The sequence below is a fragment of the Lissotriton helveticus genome, chromosome 11 (genome assembly GCF_964261635.1).
Source record: "Lissotriton helveticus chromosome 11, aLisHel1.1, whole genome shotgun sequence".
NCBI classification, from domain to species: domain Eukaryota; kingdom Metazoa; phylum Chordata; class Amphibia; order Caudata; family Salamandridae; genus Lissotriton; species Lissotriton helveticus.
The window spans coordinates 682565251-682580893 of record NC_136072.1 but is presented as its reverse complement, the minus strand read 5'-3'; the positions used below and the strand labels follow the sequence as shown (position 1 = coordinate 682580893).

At 46.1% G+C, this 15643-nt stretch overlaps 1 protein-coding gene and 1 pseudogene across 1 annotated transcript in view; both read left to right on the top strand.

The window, feature by feature from the left end:
• LOC144791091 (tetraspanin-15-like) overlaps window positions 1-15643 on the top strand; it is a 235268-nt gene that overhangs the window by 40591 nt on the left and 179034 nt on the right. The gene's annotated exons all lie outside the window — the stretch shown is intronic.
• LOC144791432 (enoyl-[acyl-carrier-protein] reductase, mitochondrial pseudogene) lies at window positions 12019-12636 on the top strand (annotated as a pseudogene).

Here is a 15643-nt window from a genome sequence, read left to right as displayed (position 1 = left end):
AACTCCACCACCCTGATCGACAACCTCGCCAACCTCGGTCTCATACAACTCATCACCGAGCCCACCCACGCCGCCGGCCACACGCTGGACCCCATCTTCTCCACAGGCACCCACGTCGCCTTCTACCACACCACCAAACTCCACTAGACCGACCACCACTGCATCCATTTCACCTTCAACAAACTAACCACGCACCACCGGACCCAACAGCTACCTCGCCGCTGCTGGAGCAAAGTCACCAAAGACCAGCTGATCACCACACCCAAAACCCACCCTCCGACCCTACCAACCCAGACATCGCAGCCCGCAACATCAGACAGTGGATCGACGACTGCGCCAACACCCTCGCCCCACTCAAGAAACCCTCCAACAACCACGCCTGCAAGAGAGCCACCTGTTTAACCAATGAGCTGCAGGCCTCCAAACGCGCATGCAGGAACCTGGGAAAAAATGGCTCCACGAACGCACTCCGGACAATCACGCAGCCCACAAGGACGCCACCCGCAGACATCACCACCTCATCAGATTAGCCAAGAGATCCTCCTTCAAAGACCGCTTGGACAACAATGCACACGACAGCAAAGAGCTCTTCTGCATCGTAAAGGAACTCTCCAACCCTAGCGCCAACGACATACCGCCCTCACAAGAACTGTGCGACACACTAGCCATCTTCTTCCACCGCAAGATCGCTGACATCCATGACAGCTTCAACACCATGACCGACCCGACTACGCCAGACCCCACCTCCCCTGTGAACACCACCAGCACCAACCGCCTGACCTCCTGGTCCAACGTCAACGACGACAAGACACGCAAGGTCATGAACTCCATCCACTCAGGATCTCCGTCAGACCCGTGCCCACACCACGTTATCAAAAAGCAGATGCTGCCATCGCACCCCAACTATGGAAGGTCATCAACATCTCCTTCGAAACAACAACATTCCCGGAAAGCTGGAAACACGCCGAAATCAAAGCCCTCCTCAAGAAGCCCAAGGCGGACCCCAAGGACCTCAAGAACTTCCGGCCCATCTCCCTGCTCCCGTTCCCGGCGAAGGTCATCGAGAAAATCGTCAACATGCAACTGGCCCGCCACCTGGAAGACAACAACATCTTAGACCTGTCCCAGTCCGGATTCAGACGCAACCACAGCACCGAGATAGCCCTCATCGCCGCCACAGACGACATCAGGTGCCAACTAGACAACGGCGAAACATCAGCCTTCATGCTCCTGGACCTGTCAGCCGCCTTCGACACGGTCTGCCATCACTCTCTAAAGACACTCCTCCTAGAAGCTGGAATGCAAGAGAAGGCCCTTGACTGGACTACGTCCTTCCTCTCCGGCAGAACCCAGAACGTCCGCCTCCCGCCCTTCCGATCATGAGGCCACCAACATCATCTGCGGCGTCCCCCAGGGCTCAGCCCGATGCTGTTCAACATCTACATGGCCCCCCTCGCAAAAGTGGCCCGCCAGCACGACCTCAACATCATCTCCTTGGCCGACGACACCCAACTCATCCTCTCCCTCACCAAGGACCCGCACACCGCCAAAACCAACCTCCATGAGGGAATGAAGCCTGTCGCCAACTGGATCAGGAACAGCCGTCTGAAGCTGAACTTGGACAAGTCAAAGGTACTCATCCTCGGACCCACCCCCTCAGCCTGGGACGACTCCTGGTGGCCGACCACACTAGGAACAGCACCGACACCCACCGATCATGCACGCAACCTGGGATTCATCCTCAACTCCTCCCTCTCCATGTCTAAACAGGTCGGCACCGTCTCCTCCTCCTGCTACAACACCCTCTGCATGCTCCGCAGGATCTACAAGTGGATCACGACAGAAACAAGAAGAACGGTGACACAGGCCCTCGTCAGCAGCAGACTGGACTACGGCAACGCACTCTATGCAGGAATCCCAGTCAAACACCTACGACGACTACAACGCATCCAAAACGCCTCCGCCCAACTGATCATCCACGTCCCCCGCTGCAGCCACATCACCCCCCACCTGAGAGACCTACACTGGCTCCCCGTCGACAAGAGGATCACCTTCAAGCTCCTCACCCAAGCACACAAAGCACTCCACAACGCCAGACCAGCCTACCTTAACAGCAGACTGAGCTTCTACACCCCCACCCGCCAGCTCCGCTCCGCCAGCCTCACCCTTGCCGCTGTCCCCTGCATCCAACGAACAACCTCCGGCGGCAGATCCTTCTCCTACCTCGCCGCTAAGACCTGGAACCCCCTCCCTACCCACCTATGGCAGACCCAGGACCTGCTCGCTTTCAGAAGACTCCTCAAGACCTGGCTCTTCGAGCAGTAGCGGCACCCCCTCCCCTCAGCGCCTTGAGACCCTCACGGGCAAGTAGCGAGCTTTACAAGTACTTTGATTGATTGATTGATTAGTCACTAACAGTTAGAGTGTGAGCAATAGAAATATGCTGCATGCAATGAAAAACAAGAGCAAAACTTTAGGACCTCCCCCAAAAGCATAAATACATTGTTATCCTCTTACTGGCATCAATCTGTGCCGCCAAGAGGGGTGGCCCAGTCCAGAATCCTCCAGGCTCTTGCAGGCACTGATGGACCGGACCTTGGCCAAGACTTTGCCCAAGTTGCGTCCAGGCAGCGGAGACGGCTGGCTCTCAATATAGGGGACTGTGGTCATTAGGTGGAGACAAGGCGTTGCACTGTTTTGGATACTCCAAGCAATTAAGTCCCCCGATGTCTTCAGTCATGCTTTTTCCAAGGTCCCCATGCACTCATCACCAATAAAGTGTCCCACACAGAGGGGTGCTCCTTATAGGGTGCTTTAGTGGGTTGGAGGGGCCAAGGAGTCACACATCGTGGGGACTCTGGGGGTTTGAAGGAGCATCACTGAAAACATCAGGGGACTCAGAGGCCCCTCTGTTCTCAGCACAAGAAAAATCTCCCAGAAGTCACTGAGAAACTACCATAATCATGTATTTATACGGGTACTCCATCCACCCTGCACTTAGACAGGCATACCGGTCACCCTTCACTCAAAGAGGCGCCGGTCACATGGGCACACTGTTGTATGGCTAGATTTATTGCGCTGGTGACAGGGCCCATTTGAAGGCTATCCAGCCTACACATGCCGGTAGAGAGACAGAATCCGACAAAAACATGTTGACCTCTATGCAGAACGGACAGGTGGTGAGTGCATAGTTCACTCACGCCACCACCATCTGAGGGTATTCTTATACCTTTTTTATACCGGACTAGGGAATCAAGGAATAAAATTGTTATGACGATAACTCTTAGTCAGTTATAACACTACCTTGCTCATGTCTACTCAGCTTCAGGGCTCGGTTAGCTAGACACAAACAAACATTATCAATGCAAATCACACGCACTTCCCTCTAAGAAAGGAGGTGCTTGAGAATGCGTTAGTCACTTTTTCCAAGTTTTTATTAGTAATAGTGCAGATTTTATGTCACTGTATGTACACTGCATTTTTTAGTAAGTTAAGGTGTGAAGTTAGTAACATTTGTAACCTTGCTTTGTCCTAGTTTGATTGCGCACTTTCTCAAGGCCTCCCTTGACCCTGTGGTGTCTCCCAAGAATTGTTAAGAGTGCTCCTCTTCCCCCTATTTGGCGACGAGAGTGGCATAAAGTCACTGCCAATAAAATCCAGGAATTCTGGACAAATCCGGAAATTTCAGCAACTGACACCGCTGATATGGCCTTAACTAAGCTCAATGTCTCTATCAAGCAAGCTATTGACATTGTAGCCCCATTAAAAAAACACAAACAGTATCCTGTGCTTAAACAAGATAGCTGGTATACCCACGAATTGAGGGTAGCTAAGCAAAACTGCAGACGAGCTGAGAAAGCTTGGAGAAAAGGGAAGACCGAGAGCAGTAGAGTAGCTTTCTCAGACACTCAATCCAAGTATTACAAAAACATCAAGCAAGCCAGGAAGCAACATCTAACGCAGCAGATAGCACAGGCTGGCAACTGCTCTAAGGAGCTTTTTAATATTCTGCAGAATTTTATTAAGCCGACTGCTTGTGACAGCTCTGAGGACTTCTCACAAGACTTATGTGATGAAGTCTCGAGATATTTTGAGGATAAAATAAATAACATCTATGAAAAAATAGTAGCAGCCAATGACGCTATAAAAATTACTAACATAGGCCACCCCCATCCTCAAATATTGGTATCTAGCAACAAACCCACCCTTTCATCTTTTCCTCCGATCACCAACACAGAGCTCCTTTCCTTCTGCAGCCACATTAAATCTGGGTCGCCTAATGACCTTATTCCAACTAAAATGGTCGGCCCCATGATTTCTTTTTTGGGACCGCACATGTTGGATGTGATTAACATCTCCCTAACAAAAGGCCAGGTTCCTGCAGATTGGAAAAGGGCGGTGGTGAACCCGATTAGAAAAAAGGCATCTTCTCCTTGGACAGACCTCTCCAATTTACGACCTATCTCCCTCTTGCCTCACCTGGGCAAGGTTACAGAGAGGCACGTGAACACCTATCTTTCTCAACATCTGGAAGCGACGGATGGCCTGGACTATTCACAATCTGGTTTCAGGCCAAACCACAGCACAGAATCAGCCCTTCAGACAGTGACCAATAACATCAGAATGGCACTAGATGAGGGCAGCTCCATGATTCTGGTGCTGTTGGACCTTTCCGCCGCTTTCGATACGGTGTCTCACACGGTGCTTCTTGACCGCCTAGGTGAGGTGGGTGTGGAGGGAGAGGCTCTGACATGGATGAAGAGCTTTTTGACTGGTCGTGTCCAAGAAGTTAAGCTGGGCTCCCACAAATCCACGCTAAGGGAGCTCAATAAGGGAGTGCCACAAGGCTCATGCCTCAGTCCTACACTTTTCAATGTGTATGTGGCACCCCTAGCCAACTTAGCTAGATCTTTCGGGTTCACCCCGGTGTCGTATGCTGACGACACCCAACTCCTTTTCCCTTTTAAAACTCTCACATCTGCAATAAAAAGATCTTTTGCAGATGGTATGAGAGCCATTGCAGACTGGATGTCAACTAACTGTCTGCAGTGTAATGTGGGGAAAACGGAGGTCATGTGTTTTGGACAAGTGGCAACATATTGGTCATCTGACTGGTGGCCCGTGGAGCTAGGTCCTGTCCCCACCCCCAAGAGTTCTGTTAGGAACCTGGGAGTGCTCTTTGATCAGCAACTTACCTTTAAGGGACATGTTAATCAGGTTGCTGGTACCTGCTTCCGGGCTATTGGGATGTTGAGACGAGTCTTCCCCTACATACCAGACCATCACAGAAAAACGCTCGTGCAGGCTTTGGTCATCAGCAGGGTGGATTACTGCAATGGGCTGCTCCTCGGAGCTAACGAGGAGCAGCTCAGTAAATTGCAAGTAATCCAAAATACAGCAGCAAGGATTGTCCTGAATGTTCCAGCAAGGACTCCTTCCAGTCCCCTGCTGATGAGACTCCACTGGCTTCCAGTGAGGAAGCGAGTCCAATTCAAAACTTTATGCACTATTCACAAGAGCATGATAGGGGAGGGCCCGAAATACATGACTAAGATCTTTCAGTCCTACATCCCTGGGCGACTTCTGCGCTCCAGTCATCAGCAGCTCTTGCAGATACCAAGAGTAAAAAAGGCCAGACAAGGTGGCCGTGCATTGGCTTATGCCGGACCAGCACTCTGGAATTCTTTGCCTCCAGAACTCAGATCAATTCCCAGTCATCTGAGTTTCCGGAAGACTTTAAAAACGTATTTGTATCCTGACAAATAACTGCTTTCCAACCTCTGCACCCTATATTAGACACACTCTCGGAATTAGCACACTCTCGTGGTACAGCAATAGCGCGGAGATACCCCTTCGGGAGTCTAGTCTGGCGCTTTATAAGAATATAAAATAAATAAATAAATAAAGCTGACAATAAATTTTTTTTCTATAAACAGGAACTGGGTATTCTAACAAATAATACTGCTGTTAAAGTATATCTGCAGTGCTTAATTTGAGCCGGTTGTAGCGTGGGATCCGGAGACACTCTTTTTTGGGACTGGCACTTATTTTTCAGCTTCAGAAGTTTACAGAGAGCAAGAAAAGGAAAACCTTAAGGCGGAAACCCAGAGGAAGGGAAAGACAGGAAACCCAACACAAAACAAGAGAGTAGCAACCAACACGAGGAGCAAGGAGTGTCTGGCAGTTGATTAAAGAGGCATGGGTGTGTAACCCCTTACCATGACTAGAATAAGGGTCCCTACTTTTATAGGGTGCAAGCCACTGCTAACTAGAGACCCCCATTTCTAACAAATATCATGTTCTGCACAGTAGAATCCGCCACCAAAACAAATAGTGCCATAACCTGGGGTTCCATATTAATTTTTGTGCAGACAAATCCGTCCTCTAGCCATGGTGCCCCATAATGTAAAAAAAAACTGGTCAGGTTTTGTAATGCCACAGTATGTAAAGCATTATGGCAAGGCATGAACATTGCCCCCTAGATTAGGCAGTTTTCACAATGAACTGCATAAAGGGTGGAGTTAGGTCAGACATTTTCCGGAAAACTGTTATGTTACCAAAGCCAGACCAATACTGCTCCAGTAATATTGGCACTATATTAGCTTTGCCATGTTGTTATACACAATAGGACAATGTGCATATTAACCCGGCTGTCTTGCTTTCTAAACAGGGCCGCTGTGTATTCATCATAGGCAGTTCTGTAGTCATATTGATATAATAGGCAAACCAGCATTGTCGACTCAGTAAAGAAAGTGCTCCTTATCAACAATAAAATACCCTTCCAGGCATCTCAAATGGTAGTCAAACTACTAAGAAATGTAGGTGGGGGAGTAAACCAAAGACAACGATTTGTGAACTGTGAAAAGTGCTGATGTCGCATGATAAGGCCTATGAGGAAGGGGAATATTTTTTTCTATCTCATGCAAGATCAGATGGTGGCCGCCCCTTCCTAAAAATGATGGAAATGTGTCTCCCCTTTGCACCAATACAATCAAAGGCCAATACGCAGAATCAGGGCTGTGTGAGTCTAAAAGTATGGGGGCTGATAGACAAATTAAGAAAAAATTCGCAAGGCAATATCCAGTCAAAATCACAAAGATTTTTCAAAATGTAAGAATCATTACAGACGGCAAAAGGTACTTAGTTAGTTCAAGTCAGCATCAATATAGTTCATAAATAAAGAGAAAAATTCGAACTGTATAGTAAGATAAGTCCGAAAAGAGAAATACCTTCCTAGAAGCAAACAAAGAGTCTTGAAGTCTAAATTAACTGAACAGACAATCATGCAGGATGTCTTCGTGCAAGCAAGAAAAACGTTTGCCACACATCCCAGAAAAGGAACATTTTCTAGTTTCAAAGAAGTAGGAAATCGTGCTCTCTCAACATTGCATGGGCTGGTTTCATGGGGTAATCTAATAAAGTTACATTACATAAACCAATCATCATCAAGGAAATTGTGTTACATAAATCAGGCTACTTGAGGGACCACCTAAATTATTAAGAAATAATGATGTTATTTATCCTACAGACAGGTGAAATGCAATTGCACTATTGAAGCAACCTAACAATAAGCCATTTAACATGAATGGGCAATATAGTTGTGGCTGCAGCATACAAGAACATCTCGAAATGATTTCCTCCAAAGGCACACACACATCTTGTTGCAGTATGAGAACCCAGAACCAGGAAATGAATTCTATTTGGACTATTTTATAAAAAGAAGAAAGACAGAAGAGGAAAGAAGCCTGCAAGTACGAAACTTATTTGTGCAACTTTTAAAAACCAGATTTCCTCAGCTGTCAGTGCAGAGAGGCACAGGCCTAATAACTTTATTTTATGCCCTAGTTATGGTAACTTAAAATCATATAAATTACCATTACTTTCTTATTAATACAAATACTTTGTCAGTGAAAGAACAGAAGGTTCCCGAAGAAAATGTATATTTAGAAATTGCCATAGCACTAATCATTATGTCAACACACTCCGAGAATGAAAACAGCAGATACATTACTAAGTCTATTTTTAATTCTGAAAGTCTGGGTGCGAGTGTAAAACTATGCAACAGATGCTGTAAAGCCTCCTGGTCTTCAAACGACTGCTGATAACACCAACAAACAACGTGTGCAGCGTATTCGAATTAAAAGTCAAACCAACTAATACAAGTTAATTCTGTACACCTGCATGTACAGTGCTATAAGTAAAGACAGGTTGAGTGGACAGCTCTGTAATGTGGCACCTTAAAACATAGATTTAACAAATGTTGGATCAAAAAATGGTGTGCCTGTCAGAGATGTGTCCACCACAATAGAAACAAGCATTTGCAATGCAATAGGTCTCGCATTAGGAACGTTTGAGTTATTGGTATTGTAAATGTCACATTTTTTATTTATGTGTTGGTTTTGAAAATAGCGAAATTAATAGCTTTGTCATTTACAATGCCAATAGTTTACCTTTCGCAAATGTGACAGCTATAGCCTTTGTAATGCAATATGTGTTGTATTTACGTGACTTAGATGTATTGATATTACAAATAACAATTGCTTTAGTTTTTTTAAAATAATTAATACTTAAATAAAAGTGATTGTAATTTATAATGGCAATAACTTAAACTTTTGTAAATAACTTTTGTGAAGATTATGTTCAGTGTATTTTATTGTGAAGAAAATCCAAGAACAGAAGTAATATTCACATTTTTTGTGACATTTGTAATAAAGCTTGAAACATTGAGAGAACATATTTGGACCAGTTGTTGTTGAATTGTTGCACAGATTGATGCTGTAGGGGCACTGAGTGATGCTGTGGTGGCGACGAGTGATGCTGTGGTGACGAGTGATACTGTGGTAGCGACGAGTGATGCTGTGGTAGCCCATAGTGATGTTGTGGTGCCCCTGAGTGATGCTGTGGTGGTGCTGAGTGATGCTGTGGTGATGCGATAGATAGACACATAAATAAAAATGTTGTCATTTACAATGCCAATAGCTCTAACTTTGGCAAAGGCGAGACCGTTGCATTGTAAATGCTTGTTTTTAATCTTATTAACCCACCTTCTAAAATAGTGTCACTCATGTAATTCTTTTGCTAGAGAAGGTAATATTAAGTAGAACATTAAATGCAAAGCTTCCAACGTTTCTGCAAAAACTTGCACCGCGTTCTCCGTGAAATAATTCATAACAGCAGGCGTTCCAGACCTCGATTGAGTGAATAAAGCATCACAAGTAAAAGGTTCAATCCCAAGACCCTCCACCGCTGAAGCATGCGATGTTAAAGACACCAACAGCAGGCTCAAAAATTCTGGCAGACTACCACACGAGATTCCACATTTTGCCTCACTGGGCAACAATCAAAGGCACAATCTCTGGATTGCCCTGTGAGGCAATGTGAGAAAACTTATGCTGGAGGCTATGAGAGAGTGCAATATCTGCTGAAACCAGAAAGCCTATTTTATGGAAGTTTTACACATAATGTAAAATATTTGCTCCATGCCATGGTCCTCTAATTACATTTGCTAAAATTGGATATATTTTCCACAACATATTTAGTAAATAATTCTGGTACCTATGTTTGATTTGTTCAAGTAAAACAATGTGGGTAGCAGTACTGGCATATAATAGTTAGGAGACAAATTGAGGTTTGCTGGGAGATTTTTCAGGTATGAGGCCATCACACCTGCATCGCTTAGTTGATAAAGTCTAAATTAACGATATTCATTGAAAGAAATGATTGACTGGAATGCCGCCTGAGTCATTAACAGTGGCAGAGAATAATTCTAGCATTCCACTTATCGATTTTTCGTGCTCTCTAATTTACTGATTGCAGCACACGCAAACGAACATTTTCTGTTGCCCTTTCCACCATGCATTTTGTAGAGAATGCATTTTGTAGAGAAACTCCTCCCTTTAAAAGGCTACAGATGATTCCCATTATGACTGCTCCAATATACTGGGAAGTGGTTGCTGCTTCTGTTCTCATTTAAAAAAGCAGGCTCCCTGCTCCTAACCTTCACTACACAAAGGAGCAGCCTGGGAAGACACCAACTCTAACCCCAACATTTGAAGAACAGCTTTCCGGACTCCCCGCTTAATGGTTGATGCATGGGAACTCCCGCCTTTTAATGGCGGCTCTCTGTTCCCGCTTGACCCCTCTTTTATCGGCACGCTCTGGTCTTCTGCGTTGGACTGTGTGGCTTCTTTTCCCAGAAGCAGCGGGCTGGACCCGGCTAGCTCAGAAGAAGCTGCCAAACTGCTGCTGAGGTGAGATATGCTCATTTTCTTCAGCCATAGACCAGTGTACTGGTGTTTATTGCATTCAGGGCTTTGCACAGTAGACATTATTTGGTTTTAATCGGTCAACAAATCAAAGTTTATTTTGGATAAATAAATTCATAAAAGGTTCTATTAAAAGCATAATCCAAAGCAATACAATAAATAAACCACAACAGAATGCTGAACCCTTCAAACTCACGGCCTAGCCCGGCTTCAACAGGAAGGCAGGCAACCTTTGTTGGGACGGGGACGGGGGCGGGGCCGGACAAATACAGGAAGCAGACTGGAGCCTACCCCGCGCTCCTGTGCCCGCCGGAAGATTTCCGTCTCAGCTAGCGGGGCTCCCGTGCTCGTGGAGAGCCCCGCGGCCCCCGCCTGTTAACCAGAATGACCCGCTGGCTGCCGAGGGACACGCGACAAGAACCTGGTGAGTGGGGTGTGAGGGGGATATGGGCGCACGTGTGTCTGTGTGTGCACGCGTGTGTGTATGCGTGTGTATGTATGCAAGTGTTTGTGTTAAAAGAGCCCGATGACTGGTTGGTGGGGGCGGGAGGGGGTGTGTACCCGAGTGTCTGTCTGCCTAGCATATCGCCACTTTCTGACCCACACTGTTTTGTAAACAGCGCACACACAGCAAGCAGCCAGCAGCAAAAGCGCGCTCACGAGGACAAATCTGAGACAGCAGAAGCGCGTGGCCGAACGCTGTCTCAGATTGCCAGGAAACTGAAAACAATAGTTGTCGAGCTAGACGCATGCTACGCATGCGCACTCTAGCTCGACCTAAAAATGTGGGAGGCTGAGTAAATATTTTTTTTTAAATTTGAATATAAGGATAGTCAAACTAAAAAGCTCAAATGAAAGAGGCAAACACAGTACATGCTGAAAAAAAAGAGGAATCACAAGCACTAGATTGAAATTGGCAACACAGCCATCGAATGATAAAGGAGAAAGTGAATTGCAAAGTGTGGAATACAGTGTTGCCTGCAACAGACAGCAAAAGCTGTTGAGACACACAACAAAAACCCAGGCTAAGCAGTTAATTGGTCCTTTCCAGCAATACAACAAACCATTCAATTGAAATGAAGAACAGACTGTGCAGCTTGAAACAGAAAAATTGTCTCAGAATTTGTTTGATTAGAGAGAAATACAATATATACAACACGTGTGAGAAAATTACCCATTTTATGTGGTTGTCCTGATTTTGTTTCTGAATTTTATTGCTGGAGTGTAGACACACTGGGGTCAAGCTGCCCAGCACATGTTCACAGACCCCTAAAACATACAGAAATGGGTTAATCCCCGGATGGTATATAAAAAATTGTAGGTTGAGCCTAGGCAGCGCGCATGCTCTGTCTGGAATACCTGACGTAAATACTATACGGAGTGTAATCCCGCCTGCTGCTTGGGATTAGTTCATTCCTGTGCCTCTCTTGCTTGCTGGCTCCTCTTTGGTAGATTCTCCAGAGACATCACTTCCGTTTATTGGGTAGCAGCTCCGCCCAACTACAGTTTCCCTACACTGTGAGTGTATATATATTATTTTGGGGACTATTTCTTTTTAGGTTGAGCATCACACACACACACACACAAACACACACACACGCACAGGCATACATAATCAGCACGGCGCCCTTTCACAAACCCCGCACTGTTAATGGTTTCATTGTTTCCTCCACCCCTCTACTCTCCACTCTCACTCCTTCCCTCCCCCTCCCTTCTCCCTCTGGTGACGTATTAGTGGTGGGTCGGCGTGAGGATGCGGTGGCTCACAGTTGTGTCCTCAGAATTATGGTGTTGTGTACCCGGAGACTTAAGGCAGCGTTGCTCGGGCAGTTGGTGCCAGGCACCTGTACGAGAAGCATGGGGACCTGCGGCAAAGCCTGCGATTGGAACAATGGAAGCTTCCGGGTCTGGGCAAGGCTGGGGTTCATGTGAAAATGCTGGCCGCACCCATCAACCCGTCTGGCCTCAACATGATCCAAGGTACATATGCTCTGCTTCCTGATCTGCCAGCTGATGGTGGTAATGAAGGGGTCAGGGAGGTGCTAGCGGTTGGTAGTGACATAACTGGCCTGCAACCTGGTGACTGGGTGATACCGATAGATGCAGGTCTCAGGACCTGGAAAACTGAAATGGTGGCAGCGGAGGACCTGCTACTTCAAGTGCCAAAGGACATCCCAGTGGAGAGTGCGGCCACCCTAAGTGTCAATCCCTGCACAGCCTATAGGATGCTGTTGGATTTTGAGACTCTGAGGCCATGGGGTTTCTGTCATTCAGAACACAGCCAGCAATGGTGTAGGGCAGGCTGTGCTCCATATCGCAGCCGCCCTAGGGATCAGGATGATCAACCAATGTACGAGACAGGCCAGATTAAAATACTAACGCTGCTAACTCATGAAAGAGACCAGATAAAAAGAAAAAAAGTAAGCCACTAGTTTTAATAGTTATTAAAAACAATTGTTGGACTTGGCCCACTCTGCAAGGTCACCCCCCAAACGTTATGCCTTCCTACTAAAGTATTCTGAACCTGTTTCTGTTGCCTTTTAGGACTCTGTGGTCTTTACCAGTGCAAACCAGTACAAACATGTCTGTGCTCTCTCCTTTAAACATGGTAAAATTGGCTTACACCAAACTGCTACATTTATTTTACTTATAAATCCAAACTAAAGTAGTAGTAGATGTACCTAGGGCCTGTACATTAAAAGCTACTAGTGGGCCTGCAGTACTCATTGCACCACCCACTAAAGGAGACTTTTAAAACATGTCACAGGCCTGACACTGTAGCCTGTGTGCAGCTTTAAGCTTCATTTTCAACCTGGCAAAATAAACCTTTTCAAACACAAGGAGATGATGGACGGAGTGCTGAAACTTTTCAAACACTCACCCCCAGTCACAGATCTGGGATTCGTCATTCTTTAGCTCACTTTGCCACCCCAGTTCAGACACAGCTATATGCAAATCAGTCTGACCCTGTGCCTCATGGGAACAGTCCAGCCCGGACTGCCAAGCCATGTCTTCCCTGGACCGGAAACAAGCATCCTGGGACCGGTTTCGGGCTAACCGCCCTCATCAGCCAGGCTAGCTTGAATCCAGTAGCAAAGTGAGCAAGGGACCCACGTCTGGGCATACCCTGCCAACTTAGGGCGAACAAAGCAAACACAAGGAGATGATGGATGGAGTGCTGAACCTTTTCAAGCACTCAACCCCAGTCACAGATCAGTGTTGAATCCATCATCATTCTTTTGCTCACTTTGCCACCCCAGTTCAGACACAGCTATATGCAAATCAGTCTTGACTCTGTGCCTCATGGGAACAGTCCAGCCCGGACTGCCAAGCCATGTCTTCCCTGGACCGAAAACAAGCCTCCTGGGACCGGTTTCGGACTAACAGCCCTCATCAGCCAGGCTAGCTTGAATCCAGTAGCAAAGTGAGCAAGGGACACACGTCTGGGCATACCCTGCCAACTTAGGGCAAACAAAGCAAACACAAGGAGATAAACCTTTTGCCAGGCCTAAATCTTCCTATTTCTAAATACTTTCCATATATTCCATACTTTCCTATGTTAAGCCGGTCTCCTCTGTGCCACAACACCCAGCAGTTGAATTCAGGTTTAACTTACCAAAACCTTTGACTGGACTTTCCAGTATAGTCGCTTTATTACTTGTGGAAGACCAATCTGCCCCACCTAATAATACACTTTCTCAGATAATACATAAATAAACCAGGCTCTGCTTAGTTGTAATACATCAGTGCTCAGGAAAGCTGGTGGTGACAAGCTGCCTCACTGCTCTGTCATCACTATTGAACATTGTGGCCATTTTAGGTGACCCCTCTAGAGTCAATGAGACTCCAATAAAAGCTGCCTCATCATTACATTTGAATGTAGATGACATATTATACAGCGGGGGGAACTCTCCATCAGCCTATAAAATTGAAATACAAGCACGCTTTTGAGTATACAAATTCTGAGTACTCAAAGAAATACACATGTTGGTGAAGCCTACACCCCTCTTCCAGTAGTAATTTTAAAGCTCTTTTTCTGTTCATCACATAAAATCTGGTAGTTAGCTGTGCTGCCAAGCCAGACCCCCCCGACCCAACAAAATAAAAAAACAGAAGAGTTTTAGGAGTTTACTTTAGTGGCCACTCGCACATAATATATTCAAATGTATTACATTACCCATTATTGGTTATATATACATATATATTTTCAATGTATAATGACCAAATAAAGATTACAATTATAAATATTTAAAATTCCAGTATATTACTAATGTCAATAAATACTTCAAAGTATTTAACAAAAGAAGGCATCACATCATTTTTGCTACGGTTCATGGTGGAGTGAAGTGAATTTTGCTGACAGTCAACACATTTAAATTTTAACCTTGGGGGAATAAAACGGTACAATGCAATAAAAAATGGGACATTGATCCTATTTCAGTTGAACCAAGTGACAAGAAAAAAAGGTTAAAAAAAGGTAAGGGGGCAGGGTAGAAACACCATGACCTCCTAGGACCTAGGCCCTAAGGGCCCAAAAAAGCATTTTTTTAAAAATAACTTTGGTGGGATTTGCCTAGGGTCAGCGGACCACCTCTCAGAAATCCCACTGTGTGGGGCTTACTGGAGGTACCTTGAGGCCTAGTTGGCCCCTAAGGACCCCCAGCAGTAAAGGGGACTTCAATCCCCATCCAAGAGCATGCCAAGAGTCGTGTTTGCAGAGTGGTGGGCAAAGGGTGCGTGGCCTGCTATGAGAGCTTAGCAATCCTGCTGTGTGGGACTTGCTGGAGAAAATAGGAGGGGTAGTTGGCCCCCAAGGATATCCTTTGGGGCCAACTACTCCTCCTGTTACCGTGTGGGATTAATAAGAGGTCTTTGGAGGTCACGCCCCCTTCCTCCACCACTCTGCAAACGCACCTCCTGGCACACTATTTGTTGGGAGATGAAGTCCACTTTACTCAAGAGGGAGTTTGGGGGCCAAGAAGCCCTCCTGGTACCTAGTCCTAAGCAGCAGAATTCCTGATCGCTGGTCGGAGGCCTTCCTACAGTTCTCTTGGCTCTTACTGCATCATCTTGCCTCTTTCTGCACTTCAGTTGCCTCTTTCTGTACGTCACTTGCTTCTTTCTGTACCTCTTTTGTTTCTTTCTGCACCACTCTTCCCGCACCCCTCTTCTCTCTTTCTGCACCTCTATTGCCTCCTTCTGCACCTCTCTTGCCTCCTTCTGCACCTATCTTGCCTCATTCTGCACTTCTCTTGCCTCTTTCTGCATTTCTGTTGCTTCTTTCTGCACTTCTTTTGTCTTTTTCTGTACCCCTCTTGCCTCTTTCTGCACCTCGGTTGCTTCTTTCTGTATATCTGTTGCTTCTTTCTGCACTTCTC